General features: G+C 41.0%; 1 protein-coding gene across 1 annotated transcript in view; it reads right to left on the bottom strand.

The window, feature by feature from the left end:
* The window catches only part of ADAMTS12 (ADAM metallopeptidase with thrombospondin type 1 motif 12), a gene marked incomplete at both ends in the record, with an annotated part of 174,450 nt that overhangs the window by 108,034 nt on the left and 44,599 nt on the right, over positions 1-21,817 (bottom strand). The window lies entirely within an intron of this gene.

Here is a 21,817-nt window from a genome sequence, read left to right as displayed (position 1 = left end):
ATCATGGTTGCTTTGTACCTCATTAGGGTGTAAGAGGCTAAATGAGAACAGATGAAATATCTTCTTCCTAATATCCTGAAATTCCATGTAGTGAGGCAAAGGCTTCCATATCTGTGCAAAGCCACTGAAAGGTCAGGAGTTAATTAGACAAACATGATGCACTACAAAGAGTTGCATCTTGTTCTTCTGGCATTTTGCAGCCGTTCCTCAGAGAACAAGCCCTGAAGAGAAGCTATTTCATCAGCTAAAAATGTAATTCTGCACCTTCTGAAATGCCACAGATTACGCAACACAGACTGGCTGAACTGTGTGTCCACTCTCAACTCAGATAGCAAGCCCCCCCACCTCCCTGAGTCTACAAGCTTCCAAGTAGAAGAAATAAGCAGTTTGTTGCAAATCTTAACAAATTATTTTGACCATACAATAGACTGGCATAAAAAGGGAGGTAAAATTTCCCGTGCTACAGCTTCTGTATCAAGCTACTAACTTTAACTGAGTACGCTTTGACAGGGCCTTTGAAAGCCAGCCGAACTACACAGGATTCATTTACATCTCCTGATGCAATCCAAGAGATGCATGCAACTGAGCACAGCTTAAGTCCCTTGAGTCTTAGTTTGCCTTTCTGCAGCAACTGCTAACATTGCAAAACCATTATATGTATATGTACATAGTTCTTCCACTCCAAGACACACAGAGCAATACAAAGTCTAAAGCAAATAATCTACTAACATCACAGCTCCCACAGCCCAGAGCAGGGATGTGACAATAGATAAAGGTATCCCATCTATTCTTACAGCTCATTTTCCTCTATGTTTTTGCTCTTGATATGGCCAGTGCAGACTTCTTAACTTGCTCCGGGACAGGAAAAAATACAGCAACACTGAGATTCTTTAGTTGCCATATTCAAATTTAAAAGAATAGACAAATCAAAAAACAATTCTAAAATACTATGAAGCCTTCCAGTTTGCCTCAACAGATGGGAAAGCCAGCCTGAGAACAAGGAAAAGAGGGAACTCTTCAGAGTCTGCCCCACTCTCTCTTAAAAGTGAAAGCCCTTTCCTTCCAATTTTCCACAGCAAACTGAAGTCTAAAAGCCAGAGACTGCAAGACTCAAAGTCCTATATGATTGTTCATTACGGATTACTGTTATTGCTTGTATGTTTTCATTCCTTTTTTTAAAAAATGAAATCAAGCCTATCAATGCTGAAACAAGAAACCAAAATTCTCAGGTTTTTTTTTTTTAAATTTTAAATCAAAGCTTCTTTTAACACTGAAATGCAGCATAAAAGCAATAGATCATATGTTCAGAATGGATAAAAATGTCAAGAAAGTAGGAACATGCAGAGCAGGAATGGAGGCTAGACCATGAAATCAGTGGATGTGGCTCCCCTGCTGGTGCTAGAGGAACCAAAGCACTGGCCCAGATCTTTGCCCATTCCTGTTTTGTTTCACAGCACTCTTTCTTTGATATTACATAAGATTGAGCTATTTGAACTTCTTTTCCTTGTGTTTCTTAACCAGAAGGAACCAGGAAGAACTAGCCATCATCACTTGAGATCCTGATTTTGTAAGGCAGAATGATTAGTTACTGGCTTATTGTGTCAGAGTTGCCTCTGTAAGAAGAAAGGCAATCAAAATTTTAAAAAATGATGTATGTTACAAACTACAAAGTTTGTAACCCACAACAATGCTTGCATGTCAAAATTCAACTATCCAACTAAGGTTTATGGAGCAGGGGATTAAATACAAATTTATCATATTTCATATTGCCCATATTGCCCAGTGACAGGAAGAGTTGTTCATTGAGCCAACAGCCACTGGCTTTGGACTTTCCATTGATTTTTTTAAATTCAATTTCCAAAACATTATTCTCTCTCAGAATGGAATACGTGCTTTCTGAGCCTTAACGCTTTTTGCCATAGCAGCTGTATGGCAAAGTAAGCTCTGATCTCATGCTGTCATAACATTCCATTTCTGTGGTTATCATCATAGCCCTCATCAGGAGTATATGGGCTGCTTGAATCTTGTCTATACGTGTTTCACTCTTTGTATGGATGGACAATTGAAAATGCACAGAAAAACATCCGCACCAGAATTCTTTGAAAAGAAAAAGCTTGAAAAGAAGGTGGAAATAGAGGAAAGAAAATTATCTGAACTGTATTTCTGCCATGCACCAGTCAGAGAATGTGTAAGGATTCTTGAGACCAGTTTTAAATAACACTCTATATGTCTGTACAGAAATATTTTCTTTCTTGTGTTATCTAAAGTATCCTAACACAAAGCAAATTTAGGGAGTCTCTTTCCTTTTTTAACAGTTACTGATGATAAATACAACTCAAATACATTTTCAAGTACTTCTCTTTTTATACCAACACCAAATCACTGCCAAATTACTCACAAACTGTCAGAACCAGAACTGCAATTCAGCAGTGGAGTGCACAGAATAGAACATTCTGCATATAATACATATATTTTGCTGCCATTGTAACTCTATGTCCTTGCTTAACAGTAGGTGGGTGGTCCACTATGATGACAACCTGAGCAGTCCATAGGACTGAAGAAATGAAAGATCCCAAAGCATTTGTTTTCCTGCTGACAGTTCAGTATCGTGTCAGACCTACCAAATCCTCATCATAGTTGTAGAGTCTATCCACCGATAATTTACTGTGAACATTTAATTTTCTCTCATACCCCAGAGACAGAATTGAGACCAAACAAAAGTGACCATACCTTGCACTCCACATCTATCGCACTTAAAGCTTGTGTCCAGTACTGAGCTTTGACATGCCTGGTTTGCAGTGTGAACACAATAAAGCAGTGAGGACTCACACTTACAAAGGAACTTCCTGCTATAGTAGAAGTAGCACCATGAGAATGCTTCTTAATTTTTTTTTTGTTCTATAGAGACTTTCTGTAGAAAGAAATTCTTTGCATAACCCAAACAGGCATTAGTCTGTCTTTTGAAACAAGATCCTTTATCCTTGCTTTGTTTACTCTGAAACTGCTTTATTTTTGTCTGATCGATTGGCTGTCAGGCAGAAACAGCTATTTTCATTCCTGTATGAACCAGAAAGAGGAGAACAAATGTTGTACTCTAAGTCATACATTAAACAAATTAACGATTACACAATCTATCAGCTGCAAATATAAAGATCCTGCACATTAGTGTTTGGATAAAGTTTAAACCCTGAGAAATGTGCAGCTTTCAAAAATAGTCTATTACTGAAGAAAAAAAAAAGTGTTATATTTTATATTTTGAATGTTAACCTACTCGCCAAAAGTATATATTTTTATAAATTCAATTTCCTGCTCTGTCTTCTTGAGAAATGTGATATTTGTGTAAGTTTATGTGTAAAACCAAATGAAATAATTGCAGTAGGAAACACACTGTGTTCACCAATGCTGCTTGGGATGAAGTGACCGTAGATCTGTGTGAACCATGCAGATGCATGCTTTTTAGGCAGTTTCCAAAAGACTTTTAGTTCCTACTAAACTTGCACTTCACAGCTGCACTTCACAGCTGCACTTTCCTTATGGGCTATTTACCAAGAAAGGAAGTAATGAGATCAAGTAAAAGAAAACATCACCAATCTCTGTGTTAAACTTCAGAGCACTCAGAAGTGGTAAATTTCCCTTTGCCATTTAAGTTTTTCCTACATTTGCTGTTTGTATCTGTTTCTTTTCTGATTCATAAATATAACAGTGAGTTGTTCTGATTTATAATTTCAAGCTATGTATACATAAAACATGTTTGTTTCCTCTTTAGGAAACAGCATCAACTTTTCTTCTCTTTTTCTTCCACATCTTGTACCGCATTTGGTGATGCCATGAACTGCAGCTCCTGCACTCATCCATACTGTCTCAGTATGCATAGTTGGTTACCATTATGAAGTTCTCATCATAAATAAGCAAGCTTTATTTAAGTATATTATAAAATGCAATTGCAAAGTTCAGTTTCTATCTCAAAAAAAGTGACTGCAGCTACGATTCTATTTTTTTTTTTCTTCGTGAAAAGCTACTGTATAAAATGATAATAATAGAAATGGACCAAAAATTAAGCAACATGGTGGGTCTCTCAATGCCTCCAGGGGAAAAACTAGAATTTTTTTATTTTGACATGTTTTGAACCACATTTTCCAAAGCTGTATTTGGAAATGATGTTACATTATTTAGTAGGATTTTTCACTTAAGTGCCTGATTCTCCTCACACAAACAGCTCCGTGGACACGTTGCATCTCCCACACTGCATATCGTTCACCATGAGGCAATACTAGGAAACTTCTGACTTGAGGTTTTAAGCCAAATGTTTTGATTTCCAGAAGAAATCTTTGTTTTCCAGTAGAATTTTTACGTAATATTTCTTCTGGTGAAATGTTTAGGGTTTTTTTGGTATTGTTTTGTTTTTGGTGGGTTTTTTGTTTAGTTGGTTGGTTGGTTTTTTCAGTATATATTTTCTGGCAGATTTTTTTTAATCGATTCCACATGGCAAGATGAAGCAGCATCCCACGAGAGAAGGAAGGAGAGCAGCCTTAGCCTTAGATAAGTTTTGCAATTTCTACTTCTGTGTCAGATGGAAAGGACTGGAATTACCGGATATATGTCAGGCAAAAGGGCAGAACAAAAAAAGAATGCAAATCTTGCAGCCTAAGTCTGTATTACTGAGCAAATTGATAATACTGAAAAAAAAATAACACCTGTAATGAGAGCAATTTGTTACTTACTCAAAGAAGACTGAAATATTTCTGACAGTAGAGCAGCAGCGGACATTTGTAGTCTACCTTGATTTCAGCAAGGCTTTTGATACTGTCTACTATGACATTCTTATAACAAAACTGAGCAAGTGTGGGATAGACAAGTGGACAGTGAGGTAGGTTAAGAACTGGCTGACTGGCAGAGCGCAGAGGGTCGTCATTGGCGGTGCAGAGTCTGGCTGGAGACCTGTAACCAGCGGTGTTCCTCAGGGGTCGATGCTGGGTCTGGTCTTGTTCAACATCTTCATCAATGACCTTGATGAGGGGATAGTGGCCACCCGCAGCAAGTTTGCTGATGATATAAAGTTGGGAGGATTGGCTGACATGCCTGAAGGCCGTGCTGCCATTCAGCAAGACCTGGACGGGCTGGAGAGCTGGGCAGTAAGAAACCAGATGAGGTTTAACAAAAGCAAGTATGGAGTCTCATCTGGGGAGGAATAACAGTACAAAAAAGACAGGGATCTCTTGGAAAGAGTCCAGCGGAGAGCCACAGAGATGGTGAAGGGCCTGGAGCATCTCTCCTATGAGGAAAGGCTGAGTGAACTGGGTCAGTTCAGCCTGGAGAAAAGAAGACTGAGAGGGGACCTGATCCAGGTCTATAAATATCTGAGGTGTGGGGGGCAGAATGGCGAGGACTCTTTTCAGTGGTGAGTGGAGACAGGACAAGGGGAAACGGCCGGAAACTGCAGCATAGGAAGTTCCGCACAAATGTGCGCAATTGTTGTAAACAAGTTTAGGTTCTTTACAGTGAGGTGACGGAGCACTGGAACAGGCTGCCCAGGGAGGTGGTGGAGTCTCCTTCTCTGGAGATGTTCCAGACCTGCCTGGATGCCTACCTGTGCGACCTGGTGTAGGGAACCTGGTTTGGCAGGGGGGTTGGACTCGATGATCTCTGGAGCTCCCTTCCAACCCCTATGATTCTGTGATTCTGTGACTCTGTAAATATGGTACGTTTGCAGAAATTAAATGAAGCAAAAATAAGAAGATCCCAGTTTTACCCTTAAGTAATTCACTCTACAGCCACACATTACAACTGCAGTGCGTGGTAAGAGAAATCCAATTTAAATAAAAGAATTTTCTAATTAAAGAAAAAAATTCTACTGTAGGAAACAGAAGCATTCCCACACTCATTACCACAGAACTTCAGCCTCAAATAATAAAAATTGAACTAGTGAAGTAAATTATCTGTAAACATTACACATGCTGAGTTCATTTTCCTTTTTCAGATTTTGATTTAATTGCTTTCTGAGCATTTTTCCCTCCAGGATCTTTCTATGTAAAATGTCATCAGTTACTTCCAGCTAAAACACAAATATCGTGACATGAGTGTCCAAGTGAAATTTCACATTCTTCCTCAGGTACAGTTACAAAGAAGTGGACCTGCAATGCCATTGCTTGGGCAGAGAGGAGAAAGTTTAGGTTCAACAAGACCAAGTGCTGGGTTGTTCACTTGGATTACAACCCCAGACAACGCTACAGGCTTCGGGCAGAGTGGCTGGAAAGCTGCAAGGCAGAGAAGGACCTAAGGGTGTTGGTCAGTGCTGAGCTAAACAGGAGCCAGAAGTGTGCTCAGGTGGCAAAGGTCAACAGCATCCTGCCTTTCATCAGAAATAGTGTTGCCAGCAGGAGCAGAGAGATGATCATCCCTCTGTACTTAGCTCTGCTGAGGCCACATCTCAAGTACTGCATTCAGTTCTGTGTCCCTTGCTACAAAGAAGACATTGAGACCCTGGAGCATGTTCAGAGATGGGCAACAAAATCGTGAGGGGCCTGGAGCACAAGTTTTATGGAGAGCAGTTGAGGGAACAGAGATTGCTGAGTCTGCAGAGGAGAGGGGGAAACCTTATCATTCTTTACAACAGCCTGAAAGGAGGTCGCGGGGAAGTGGGGATTGGCCTCCTCTCCCATGTAATAGCAAAAGGGCAAGAAGTAATGGTCTCAGGTTGCTCCAGGGGATGTTCAGGTTGGATATTAAGAATATTTTTTTCTCCAAGGAATTGGAACAGACTACCCTTGGAAGTGGTGGTGAAAAAATGCCTGGAGTTGTTCAAGAACCATGGAGGTGTGGCACTGGGGGACATGGTTAGTGGGCATAGTGAGGATGGGGTAGTGGTTGGACTAAATGATTTTAATGGTGTTTTACAATCCTAATGATTCGGTGAAGTACAAAACAGTTGAAATAAAAATCCTGTAAATAAACGGCAAACACCAGGATTTGTGTGGCCTATTTAAACAGCTATTTAGTTTACAGAGTTAATGGCATTAACTATTTGTTTGCTTTCTCAGTATGATTCTATATTTCTAAGACTAAGGCTGATTCTCTGTAAGATATTGAGAAAACTAACATGACACTTTTATTATGAGCATCATGCACAGAAAAGATCAGCATTCTAGCTTTTTCAGGGTTCTACAGAAAAAAAAAAAAGATGTTTTCACCAGGATTTGATGAAGATCATAAGACACTGACAAAAAAAATCCTATAGTTTAGCATTGTTTTGTCCAAAATTAAAATAACTTATTCTTAGTGTACTGCAAGTAAAAGAACAAGACAGTGTGATAAAGAAAGACTTTACGCTCTTTTGTCACGCTTGCTACCTTTCAAATATTAAAAGCAAACAGAAAACTGTTCAAGAGGGTCAGGTACATGCAGAGTTATGCCTTGCACGCTTACAGGCTCAGAAAGTTCAATTAAACAAAAAGGAGAGGGGAAAATTGCCAATTCAAGCTCAAATCTACAGTGAGATGGAGATTTGTAGCAGAAAATAAGGTAATTGAGAATGAAAGAGTGCCTGACGACTTTCTGTTTTTCGGTTTTTAGCAATCAGACTTGAGTGGTAAACAGTCTGATGATAAAACCAGAGCTAAGGAGAAAAGCTGGTATCACAGAATCACAGAACTGTAGGAGATAAAAGGTACCTCTAGAGATCATCAAGTTTAACTGCCCTGCAAAGCAGACCCCTAAAGCAGGTTGCACATGTCAGCGCCCACGTGGTTCTTGAATTTCTGCAAAGAAGGAGAACCCACAACCTCCCCTTGCAACCTGTTCCACGGCTCAGTCCCTCTCACCATGAAGAAGTTCTTTTGCACATTGGTGTGGACTTCCTATGCTCAAATTTATGGTAGTTTTCCCTTATCCTGTCCTCACAGACCACTGAAAAAAGTTTGGCCATGTCCCTTTGATTCCCACAGTTTACAAACATTAATAAGATCACCTCTAAGTCCTCTTATCTCAAGGCTAAACAGACTCAGGTCATCCAGTCTTTCCTCACAGGACAGATGCTCCAGGTCCTTTATAATCTTTGCAGCCCTCCACTGAACTCTTTCCCATATATCCCTGTCTTCTTTGTACTGGGGAGCCCAGAACTTGACATGGTATTCCAGATGAGGCCTGACCAGGGCAGAGTAGAGAGGGAGGATTACCTTCCTGAACCTGCTGGCCACATTCCCTTTAATACACCCCACCATACCATTGGTCTTCTTTGCCACCAGGGCACACTGCTAGCTCATGGCCAACCTGTTGTCTACCAGGACAGAATCACAGAATGGCCGGGGTTGGAAGGGACCTCAAGGATCATGAATCTCCAACCCCCCTGCCACAGGCAGGGCCACCAATCTCCCCATTTAATACTACACCAGGCTGCCCAGGACCACATCCAATCTGGCCTTGCACACTTCCAGGGATGGGGCATCCACAGCCTCTCTGGGCAGCCTGTTCCAGCACCTCACCACTCTCTCTGTAAAGAACTTCTCTCTGACATCCAACCCAAATCTTCCCTCCCTCAACTTAAAACCATTTCCCCTTGTCCTGCTGTTATCTACCCTTTCAAAGAGCTGATTCCCCTCCTGTTTGTAGGCTCCCTTTAGGTACTGAAAGGCTGCAATGAGGTCACTCCTCAGCCTTCCTTTCTCCAGGCTGAACAAGCCCAGCTCCCTCAGCCTGTCTTCATAAGGGAGGTGCTCCAGTTCCCTGATCATCTGTGTGGCTCTCCTCTGGACCCTCTCCAACAGCTCCTTGTCTTTCTTGTGCTGGGGACCCCAGACCTGGACACAGTATTCCAGATGGAGCCTCACAAGAGCAGAGTAAAGGGGGACAATCACCTCCCTGTCCCTGCTGGCCACCCCTCTTTTGATGGAGCTCAGGATAGTATTTGCCTTCCAAGCCGCAAGGGCACACTGCTGGCTCATATTAAGTTTTTCATCTATCAAGACCCCCAGGTCCTTCTCTGCAGGGCTGCTCTCAAGGCCTGCTCCTTCCAGTCTGTATGGATGCCTGGGATTCCTCTGGCCCACATGCAAAATCTTGCACTTTGCCATGTTGAACCTCATTAGGTTCAGCCGGGCCCACCTTTCAAGCCTGTCAGTGTCCCTCTGAATGGCATCCCTTCCTTCCACTGTGTCAACCTCACCACTCAGCTTGGTAATCAGCAAACTTGCTGAGGGTGCACTCGATTCTGTCATCAATGTCACTGATAAAGATGTTAAAGAGCACCGATCCCATGACAGAACCCCTGGGGGATGCCGCTCATTACCTGCCTCCACCTGGACACAGAGCCATTGATGACCACCCTCTGTCTGTGGCATTTAAACCAGTTTCTTATCCATCGAGTGGTCCACCCATCAAATCCACATCCCTTCAATTTGGAGATAAGGATGCGGTGGGGGACCCCCAGGTCCTTCTCCGCAGAATTCCTCTCTGGTAGGTTGTGTCCAAACCTGTACTGATGCATGCAGTTATTCCTTCCCAGTTGCAAGATTCTGCCCTTGTTTTTGTTAAACCTCAACTGTTTTCTTTCTGCCCAGCTCTCCAGTCTATCCAAGTCTTGCTGAATCCCTTGTCTCTCGTGCATCAATTGCACCACTCAGCTTGGTGTCATCTGCAAACTTGCTGAGGGAGCATTCAATCCCACTATCCGTGTTGCCTACAAAGATATTAAATAACACTGATCTCTGAGGAACGCCACTCATCGCTGGTTCTCCACTTGGACGCTGAGCTATTCGCCGTAACTCTCTGAGTGCAACCATCCAGCCTTATTCATCATATCAATTTTTCTCCAATTTGGTAACCAAGATGTCATGAGGGACAGTGTCAAAATGGAGGAGGCATGAAAGTACTGGCATTAGTTCAATGGTGGCCACATACAGCATAATTTCTGCTTTTCATTGGACTTGAGAAGGACAGGTTCATTCCTCTTCTCACAGTATGATAGAGATGGAATCTTGGTTGAGGATTATCTCAGATGCATTTAAAACTAAGGCAGCTGCACAATAAAAGTCCACCATTTAAATGGATAAGAGAACCAAAGAGATCAAATCCTGTGTTCATCTGTTCTTCTGCAGTGCCCCAGAAATGGTTCTGACAGCCAGGAATAACTTGTATAGATTTTGGCTCACTGTAAGCTTCACAATTCCTAAAGAATTTGAAGTACGTGGCTATATTCATTTATATTAGAGGAGATTATTTTCAAAATCTTCTGTGGGAATTTGAGGATACATTAAAAACACACACAACCTCAATCATGTAATTTTAAAATATGTGTCTGTTCATGATTCAGGTCATGGCATCCCTCACGTTCAACTGTTACTGTCCATCCTAAAAACATCTATTAACTCTTTGTTGGTAACTCTAGAAGAAGCAGACAATGTAACTTCTTTACATATTCACTTCTGGATATCCTGCTGGCCACCAGCTAGATTGATATCACAGACATATCCCCATCACACTACTTTCGCTGCAATTGAAGATGCAAAACTGAAAGATTACTGCACGGCCATGAAGCTGCTCAGAGCCTCATTAATCTCTGTGTGCAGCCCTCTGCTTTGACATCTTCAGTGGCTCACAAAGAAGATGAAGATGTGTTCCCACAGCTTCTACATCTCTAACTGTATCACAGGCACTTCAAGTTGTCTAATTGTCAGACAGTTTCTCTGTTACTTTCCACATTCTTATTTTCCACTTTAGAAATATATCCCATTTAATCTTCTTGTGCCAGAATGGTGCTCCTTCGCTGCATACAAAGGTCAGACACACCATTTACAAAAAATTATCATTTATTAGGGAGAAACAGTAACTATCCATTTTAATGGTCTTAAAGTAAAGCAAAGATTACATTTATTAAATCTTACACAACTTCCAGCAATGCCTATATTAACTTGAAACAATCATGTCACAGGCTGAGAGTCCAGCAGAGTGATTGCATGACACAGCTGACTCGTAATTCATTAACTCGTACACAGTTTGAGTTCTTATTCTATTTGCCAGTGTGATTTCCACACTGTGTTTAAGAGACCTGAGCATTCTTTGAGGCGCACTGCACTCCAGAAGTCATGAGCAGTTCCTTTGTAGTTTGACAGCTAACAGGTCCACTGCTTTTGGAGATAAAGCTGCAACACTTTGGGCTGCCTATTTGCTCAAAGCTAGGGAAAAGACACTCTCACTGGGGCAAACTGAGTGGATGGCACCTCGTCTGTGCCCTGAGCTCAGCTGTGCAGCTTACTGTAGCACTCTCAAACACAAAGCACAACCTGAAGTCCTTCCTCCTGCACAAGACAGCTAGGGGACACTGGACAGTACAGCAAGCAATGAATATCAAAAAGTATCAATAAAGCTCTCCTTTAAGGTGAACATAATAGCGAGTTAAATCTAAGTAAAGAAAGAACAATCTTTACTACCCAACTTTAATGACATCATGGAATTTTTCTGAGCATTTGACTCTCTCCTATCCTTGCTCTCTTCATCCGGTTTCACAAAACCCTTGCGCTCTGGAAGTTTTAATGGCAAATTGTATTGCCAAAAACAAACAAACAAACAAACAACCACAACATAACAACAACAAAACTAAAAAAAAACCCATAAGCTTCTTCTTCAAGTGCAGGAGGCTTAGTAATAGTAAAATAGTAAATAGTCATTAGCGGATGAGATTCTAGCCTTCGTTTGAGATCCAAAAAAAACTTCGCAGGTGTCATTGTTCTGAGACAAAATATGTTTTCCCAATTCCTTCAGAAACAACCCCCAGTTTCGAGAAGTAGGGAAGAGCAACAGCTGCTTTATTCTTGGAAAATACTTTTGGAACATATAATTCATGCCTTCTGAATTAAGCTTGTTCAGCACTGCCTCTACAGGATTTACACATTACAAATACTTTTTCCCATTCCAACATCACAACAGCCTCTCATGAAAATAGAAATAAACATTAGAAGAGTGGTTTATACTATTTAGCGGATAAGAACCTTTGAGACTTTTGATAAGAGAATAAGAATTCTAATACTTCTGTTTGGAAGACAGCAAACTTTTACTGTTTGTGAAGCCGATTATGTTTAAAGATTCAGTGCCTACAAAAAAAAAAAAAAAAAAAAAAAAAAGAAGAGTAAAGACTTAAATACCAATTTGGTGAGAAGTTCTTCGCCTAAACTTTTATTTCTAATAACAATGGAAAAACAAGCAAAATAATCTGCAAATGTGGCCCCTAATCCTACAGACTGAATGCACCAAGATTGTTTTGCTTTCCTGCTCACTTCTATCATGAAACTAAGTCCATGCTAGCAAGCATAACAATGTTAATACTGCAGAGCTCAAACTTTATTAGAGAATAACTAAATATTTATATTTAAGCAAGTGACAAGTGGCATTGTTTCTACTGACAAGTCTTGTTTGTGTTAATGCGATCCACAGGAACCCTACTCAAAAGCCAGAAAAGCAGAGATACAAATGATGAACACAAGAGACAGCTGCCATGACATGAGAAGATAGATGGAAGAAAGCACAACTATTCCTTCTTGCTGTGGATCAAAGCCTGGCTAGCAGGAGCTTTACTCTCCTGAAGAGTAGAGCAAGTGAAGGTCACAGCCCAACATCTACTGTGCAGAAAAGATCTTGCCTGAAGAAGCAGAAAATTGAGGGGTAGAGTAACATCAAACTGGATTCCACTAGCCTGCCTGCTGACTCTCTTCTCCTAGATTTATTCTATCCAGCTCCATCCTACAGAGTTGTCAAGAGCAGATGGCATAATTCGGGTCTGCAGTTGTGACCATAGGTGTGTCAGAGGAGAGGGATTCTGCCTCTCTTTACTCCAAAATCATGAGAGCTCTGGCTGTGCACTGCAGATGAAACTAAGAAATTAATTTCAGCATACCTCCAAAGCATCACTGTACACTTACCTGACACTGTCACATCAAGGTGACCTAAAAGACAAGCAGTCCAAAAGATCACTTCCTTGCATCACAGCATAACCTCAGAGCAGCACTGTGACACCGAGTTTCAGCTCAGAGCCTATTGAGAAATTATGCCTTCTCTTCAACAGGTGCTTGAAACATCCTTCCCTTGTTTCTGTAAGAAGCATGAGAAACCAGCTGCAAAACACCCTTGCTCTGTACAGCTTTGCAGCAGGCTGTGAGCCACATTCCAGTGGCAGCATGCTGCACTGTCACTGAGAAGAGATGACGGGAGAGTGGGTTTATCAAAGCAAAGTGCTTTATGAAACAGGAAAATTCAGCTCCCTGTTGACGGGACCCTAGGATATTGAGGGAGTGACTCAGGCAATTGTTATAGTGAAAAAGGACCGAGAATAAGAAATGAGATATGGAGAGGGATGAAGAAATAAAATAAAACCATAAGGAATATCTTCAGAGTCCCAGAATCCGGAGAAGAAAGTGCAATCTCTAGCACATAGATGATGTGTAACACAAGGCAGCCTTGGAACCTGCGTGACAAAAACTGGTAATTGCAGCAGAATTGCTACACTTCTGTTGGCCTGAGGCAAACCACGTGTCACTCATTTGATTTTCCCTGTTATTTCTGCCTGTCTGTTGAAGGAGAACTAAGTGATTTTATGACTGCATCCGGCACACAAATCTAGTACAAGGTCCAGGTCCCACGCATAACAAGTTGAAAGCTGATCAGATTCAGCACTGGGCATAGGTCATTTTAAGAGCATAAAGTAAGCAAGCACACTCTAAACTTACTTTAATTTTCACCCCCTACGAATCTTGACTTCTGACTGAAATCCATTTATTTTGATATGAGAGGGACACTGTGCACAACTTACATATCATCCAAATTACCTGCATGTGTGAGGCACTACAACTAGCAGGCAGAACAACCACTCTCTTGAAGTTACAGAGATGACTTGAGCTTTGAGATTTAAATTCATTTAAAAAAAAAAAAAAAAAAAAAAAAAAAAACAGCTAAAAAAAAAGTCAAAAGCAAAACATTAGGAGCAAAATCTTGCAGAATTAACAAGAATCCCTCAATCCATTCCCAACCAAGTTTCAGCTCAAAACTTGGCAGGATTCAGGTTCAGGAAGAATCAAATCAAATGCAAAGTTGGTACAAAACCAGTAATTGAGTAAACTACTTATACTAAAACTAGCATAATTAGATCTCTGCTAATTCCAAATTCTTTCTGCTGAGAGCTAAATCTGACCAAATGCCAAACTCTGCCACTGAGGTGCTGAATTAGCTCCTATTGAAGCTGCTGGAAGTGAAAGCACTCAGTGCTTTCCAGAGCAAGGCCCAGGGTAAGTTTTACATGTCTCCGTCTGTAGAGGAGGAGATTAGTGCATATGTTTGCACTGCCCTGCTGAGGAAGAGTGACAAGCACCCTTCTAACCTCTTGTAATTATATGTGGAAAATAATAGCATCAGATCAAGGGCTTTGCCAGTCATCTTCAGACCTGTTTAAGTGAGGAACTGATTGGCTGTGCTGACAGCAGTTGAGCACCAGCACAAAGAGCCTATTCTCTTGGATTCTGTTGTAGAGATTTCTATTGCAGGAAATTTGTCAGACCATGCATTTGTGATACATATATTATAAAAGGACATTTTATTTAAAAACATTAAGTTCACAAGTGATGAATGCCCTGGAGATATCTCAAGAAAGAGAATATTGAAAACTGCTAGGTCAAGTGAGTAGGTGATCATGCAGGTGACTGTTCTGTCTGTAATCAGCTCTGTTGAGGCCACTTGAGTACTGTGCTCAGTTCTGGGCTCTCTTCTACAAGAAAGGCACTGAAGCCCTGGAGCATGTCCAGAGAAGGGCAGTGAAGCTGTGAGGGGTCTCATGGAGATCAGCTGAGGGAACTGGGACTGTTTAGTGTGGAGAAGCAGAAGCTCAGGGGAGACTTCACTGCCCTCTACAGCAACCTGAAAGGAGATTGTGATGAGCTGGGGGTCAGCCTCTTTTCCCATGTAACTAGTGACAGGATGAGAGGTAATTGTCTTAATTTGCACCTTGGAAGATTCAGACTGAATATGAGGAAGAACTTCTCCTCTAATAGATTGGCTAGGCATTGGAAAAAGTAGCTCAAGGCAGTGGTGGAGTCACTGTCCCTGGAGGTGTTTAAGGAAAGAGCAGATGTAGTACTTAGAGACATGGCTTAGTGGGCAATATTAGCACCAGGTGGACAGTTGGACTGGATGATCTTAGAGGTCTTCTCCGGTTTCAATGACTCTATGATACTATGATTCTATGATTCAAGAAGTCAAATGGCCAATAGTAGTGCTGGCTGGCCTGATACAAATGCACTAATTGCCATTTTATACTCAGAAGGTCAACTAGCAGGCCACTCTTGAACAGGAAACAGCACATGGGACAAAGCAACGCTTTGCTTAATAAGAAAGGAGCAGCCTTTCTTATTACTGCATCCCAGAGAGCAGATTTGACTTGAAACATTTTCTTGTCTTCCAAAGACATCAGAACCTGGCAGTGTGTAAAGGGAAGAACATCCTTTCCATTAGCATCAGTGTTTAGGTTATGTTCATCAGAAAAAGTCTGATATTTCAAGGCCAAATGACTTAGAGCACTTCCAGAAACTATAGATAGCTATGTCCTAATATAGCAAAATACTTCATAGTAGGCACTGTAATGTACGCTAAAGCACTCAAGAAAAAATTGCTTGTTAACCGGATGGTGCTCCCTTTTCTCCTGGAAAATTACAAGAATTCAGTGAATCCACTGGTAAACTAATGCAAAATACAGTGCATGAAATAGAAAACAGAACATAATAATTCAGAGCAAATCAAAAATAATTACAGTGCCTTTTTGTAAATCCACAACATGCCTGCCTACACATTGAGCACTTTGTAAAGTTTTGGCACTTGATTTAAAAAATAGTGTAATAGAAATAGAAAGGTATATAGAAAGGTGGGTAAGTGTAAAAAAGTGTTTTGTCAGCTTCTGCTGAATGATTACCTTAAAAAGATAAAAAAAGAGACAACACGGGGCAGGCACAGAGAAACTGGAGAGTTTCTGTCTGTTTCTTATCAGCTCTAGCACAAGAGCTAGAGAGTTTTAAAAAGCTAGCAGTAATAAAAGATTTTTCCATTTAAAGGCATACTTTGAGTGGACATTTGCAACATAGAATTGTAAATGGGAAATATTTAGAGAGATTCCAGATAAACCCATTTAGAGAAAATTAATTCCGGCTCTCAAATAGCAAAATACCACCTACAGCTCAGAAAGAGCACATCAAGAACATGTTCCTATTTTCTAGCCCTGTACTTACACCTCTCTGTGGGAACCACCTGCTGTTGACTATTATTTCCTTCTGAAAGTCTGCTGTGTACTCCGCAAAACCACGGCTCTGGCAAATTCACACCCTCAAAGGGAAAATTCACAATCTGCTGCTCAGTCAGGAGTTTTTCACTGGGGAAAGAGGCTTTCTGGTTTGTGTCTCTTTTGCAGCCTGAGAGGCTCATTCCCTTTGTGCCTTTTACTCTCCAGGTTCCTAACTTTTTTTAGTCATAACATCAGCCCATTTGGATCTTCACAGTAGAGAACATGTACTCTTTTCCGTCTCTAGCCTAGCCCTTCTTCACAGTTCATGTTGGAGGCTGGACATTTGGGTTGACCCTGTACTGCCAGGGTCTTAAATCTTCACACAAGCAGCAACCACTTAATTTAAAAAGTGTCACCTTAAAAATGGTTCTTGGGTATGTCTCTTTGCATGCAAAAAGGATGACTTAGCTGTCAAGATAACCCATGGAAATCTAATGGATAGATTTCAGGCTACCAATTATGAATGTACGATCATCTATAAGTATTTTGACAGCTAAGCCTTTCTTCTGGTTTTGCCTATTGGAAAAAAAAAAAAAAGAAGAAAAAAAAAAAGGTTTTGCCAATTGAAAAGCTATTGTTTTTATTTGAAACTGATTAGAAGAATTAGACTTTTCCTGAAAATCTTTTATTTTTTTAACTGCAAAGTAATTGCTTTTGCTATTTTGGAAATAAAACACTTTTGGAATAAAAGCATTTCATTTTGTCTTTCTTAAAAGCAGCAGTCAGCCTCCAAGGTTTAAATGTGGTATCCCTTAGCACAAAGAAAAAGCAATATAGAGAAGAATTCATCTATTTATCTGGGAAAAAAGTTTCAGTAAAACATTCTTGGGAACAGGAAGGTGAGGAACATTATTTTGCCATAGTAAAAGTACTCATTTTTCTTTCCGCTCCATCTCTTTATTTGCTCAAAGGATGTTCTGTCTTCAAAATAAGCAAGTTCTGAAATTCTCATAATGCATCTTTCAGCAGTCCTGAAATGATGAAAACACTTTCTAATTTGAAAAAAAAAAAAGAAAAAAGAAAACACAGATGTTCAGCACTTCCAAAAACTCAGCACAGTATCTCTTTTTTATATATAACACAGTGATATGTAGGAAAATATGAATAAGAATATGCCTGTTCTTCCGCATACTGCTCTTCTTGGAGTTCAGACAGATGTTTTATGCAGATTAAATACTTACTTGAAGGCATGCAAGCCTTAAATCTAAGAGATATCAAGCATCTTCGATTCCTACTCAGAATAATTCTTGCCTGCCAGAGACTAATGGAAATCCAAAGTCTTGATAACAAGGAGAAATAAAAGATAATAAAAGGACTAAGTCATATGCAGTCCTGGGAGAACTCAGTGTTCTTAAAAAGAGGTACACTTTGTCCCTAGACATCTAATAAGCAATTCTTGTGGTCAGGAGACTGTTTAGAAACAAACTCAGGAAGAAAGTCAGGACTGAACTGTCAGTAATTCATTCACCTCCCACAGAGATGATCTAACAAAAATAGTGTACTTACAATTGGCAATATGTTCAGCTGCCACTATCAGTGAGAGAAGCACAGGTAAATGTCAGAATTTTACTGCAGGAATCTCTAAATCTGAGTGAATCACAGAATTGCTGAGGTTTGAAAAGACCTTAAAGATCGTCTAGTCCAACTATCAACTCATCCCCACCATTCTTACTAACCACATCCCTCAGTGCTGTATCTCCACAGTTCTTGAACACTTCCAGAGACAGTGATTCCAACACTTCCCTGGGCAGCCTTTGCCAATGCATCATCACTCTTTCAGAGAAGAAATTCTTTTTCATATCCAGCCTGAACTCCCCTGTTGCAACTTAAGGCCATTACTTCTCATCCTTTCACTGTTACCTGGGAGATGTGTCCAACCCTCACCTTGCTACAATCTCCTTTCAGGTCACTGCAGAGAGCAATGAGATCCCCCCAAGCCTCTTCTGGACCAAACAATCCCACTTCCCCTAGCTGCTTTAAAGATTAGACTTATGCTCCAGACCCTTCACAGCTTCGCTGTCCTTTGAACATGCTCCTACACCTCAATGTTTTATGGTAGTGAGAGGCCCAAAACTGGATACACTACTCAAGGTACAGTCTTACCAGAGTACAGAGGGATGATCACCTTCAGCTGGCAGCACTGTTTCTGATACAAGCCAGGATACTGTTGGTCCTCTTGGCCACATGGACACACTACTGGCTCATGCTCAGCCAAGCATCAACCAGTACCCCTAGATCCTTTTCTGGTAAACAGCTTTCCAGCCATTCTACCCCAAGCCTGTGGCACTGCGTGGGGCTGTTGTGACCAGTGTGAAGGGCATTCAGTGTTGTTGAACTTCATGCAATTGGCCTCAGCTCACTGATCCAGCCTATTTAGATCCCTCTTAGAACCTTCCAAGTCTGATCATGTCGATCAACACATCCTCCCAACTTCATGTCACCTGCAAACATACTGAGGGGGCACTCAATCCTATTGTCCAAATCATCAGTAAAGATATTAAACACAGCGGGCTCCAATACTGACTCCTAGGGAACACCAGTAATGACTGGTTTCCACCTGGATTTAACTCCACCAACCAGGAAGATTCAACCTCCATCATACCACCAGTATATCTGCCTTTGAAACTGTGGGCCAAATACTAAAACAAGAGGAACTGCTTTTGTAACAGCCATCATATTTTGTGAGGTTCCATGAAAGCAGTTGGGTTTTTTTTGTCTGCTGACCTTAAAAGATAATGCCACTAATTTGGGAAGAATGTAATAGCTGGAGAAATACATAATCAGCTCTAGCTCCACATGTCCACCATAGCAGCTTAGAATGCAGAAAGCAAGTGAAGGAAAGATAAATATGCAGTTATGCAAACAGAACACATTTGTTAAACAGAAATTAAAATGGATATCTCAGGTAAATTCCTGAAACTAGATAGAAAATGTGACACACTACTGTGCAGTGAGATCTATCAACAGCAGTTTCCAATTAATCTAATTGACTTGCAACAATGAAACTGACCTCTGTCTCATTATATTGGCGATATATAAATAAATATCAGTGGATTTAACTAAATTTGCAGTCCGCCAGATGGAACATCTGTTAAATAAATAAATAATAATAATACATGATGTTGTTTTAAAACTTGTTTTCTTCATAGCCAGACATCCTTTAGTAATCCCATACATTAGCATGCTTTTAGCATGTGTCGATATATGAAAGCGAAGTTCAGAGCACACAAAACCATTTTTATTAATCACCTGCCATAGATCCTTCAAATGCAAGGGATTCAAAAAGATTTTTGCACAACACAACATAAGCCACAAGTCTGAATCACAAGCAAGAACAGCAGGGTCAACAGTGTTGACAAGCCGCAGGTTCTGGCCTGCTGACACTAATAGCCATTGGCAAACTGTCTCACTGGTGACATATAGCATCCGCCCATTTACCACTGCTCACAGAATTGCTGGTATTGGCCAGTTGGATATCTGCACCGCAAGGCTGAAAAAAGTCTCAGAATTACACAAAAAGCTCATTTTCTTCTGTTGAAGAAGAAAGGTAAAGAACCAAAGCATACACCGAATGTACAGTTTCCCAAGGGAAAATAACATTTTCTAGCCTGTACTCATCTGCTACTGCTCCATCTATCGTGAATAGAACACATTATACATTTTTGGTGATGCACTACTCTTATGGTTCAGATATCTAGAACAACCACTGTATGAATTGTTAATCTTGATAACAACAATAATAAGTGCAAGTAATATTCAAGAGGAGTTAACTTTTCTTCTTGGGCTCCCTTCAGAGATATGACTTGAAAACCTTTTGACAAATGATACATGCATCCTCATTTGTCATCATGGGGTGCTGTGTAGGTGTCATCATTCACCTACACAGAAAATGTCAGTGTTGCAGTCAAAGCTACAAGTTGCCATGGGTCCTGCTCTGTCTTGAGGTACCAGTAAATGTTTTGTGCAGTGGCCAAGACACTTCATCTCAGCAGAGCATTTGCTGGGAATCTCTACAACAGGGCACTGGTTAAGTGCTTTAATTATTTATTTATTTTAGATTCCTGACAGACTCTGCAATCTGTCAAGCACACCAAGTGCAGAATAATTGGAAGTATACCAGAAACACAACCTGAGAATACTGTCTGAAGTTTGTCTTTGTAGCTATACTTATACAGACACACTGACCAAGACAACCCCTCGCCCCCCAAAAACAGTACTGTGTTAGTTTTTCTCTTTTCAAATTATAATGAAGTGTGGAAGGCAAACTTTATCATTTACATTGTTTTATTTTGCAACATATACCACTTTTCAATCTCTATTTTCACATTCCCAGAAAACCTTCATAAAGCCCCCAGTTGTAAGCTGAACATGATGTTTGCAAGGGTAATTAATTTCAAGCATCTGTGCAAAGAATAGTACTTCATTGCAATTCACTGCCCTTCTGCCTGCACTGGCAGATGTCTATTTGGACACAAACAATTGAAAAGATGCAGTGAAAGACAATGTCATTGCTATAGTATGCCATGTTTCCACAGGGCACAGGCAAGAAGTAACTAACGAAATTTGGGATTCCACTCACCTGGCCTTGAAGGTCTTATTGCCCCCAGTACAGGAAGGACATGGAGATCCTGAAGCAGGTCCAGAGGAGGGGCCACTAAGATGATCAGAGGGCTGGAGCACCTCTCCTATGAGGAAAGGTTGAGGAAACTGGGCTTGTTTAGCTTGGAGAAGAGAAGGCTCCAGGGAGACCTCAGTGTGGCCTTCCAGTACTTGAAGGGAGCATATAAAACAGGAGGGAGTATGGCTGTTTATAAATGTGGATAGTGATAGGGCAAGGTGGAATGGTTTTAAACTGAGACAGGGGAGGTTTAGGTTAGGTATTAAGAGGAAGTTCTTCACACAGAGGGTGGTGACTCGCTGGAACAGGTTGCCCAAGGAGGCTGTGGATGCCCCATCCCTGGAGCTATTCAAGGCCAGGCTGCATGTGGCTCTGGGCAGCCTGGTCTGGTGGTTGGTGACCCTGCACATAGCAGGGGGGGTGAAACTCGATGATCATTGTGGTCCTTTTCAACCCAGCCCATTCTACTATTCCATGATTCTATCTGCTGTCCAAGAATCAACTTCAAATCTTCTCCTGGGCTAGTTCTCAACCAACAGAGAAAATTTGGCTAGGATAGGGATTGATTCTGGGGGCTGATAGTCTGATACAATGGAGCAATAAAAGTCTTCACTCAAACTCCAGTCATCCTCCAGTCAGTAGAAGGGGGAAGAAAGATATGTGCGCAGCAGGGTGATGGTAGGTGCTGTTCAGGCAGGTCTAATGCAAGCAGCCAGACTCTTCAGAGGAACAGACTTCACTACCAGGGCTTACTACACTCTGCATACAGATATTCTGGAAGTCTTTTTGTATTCACTTAACTCTCCCTAACACTTCTGGAGTCCCTCTTATGTGTGGGACACCAGACTGAACTACTGTGGGATCAAAGACTTTCTGAAAGGCTAATGCTTATGATG

Source organism: Tetrao urogallus (genome assembly GCF_951394365.1).
Source record: "Tetrao urogallus genome assembly, chromosome: Z".
NCBI lineage: Eukaryota > Metazoa > Chordata > Aves > Galliformes > Phasianidae > Tetrao > Tetrao urogallus.
This window is presented reverse-complemented; position numbering and strand designations above follow the sequence as displayed.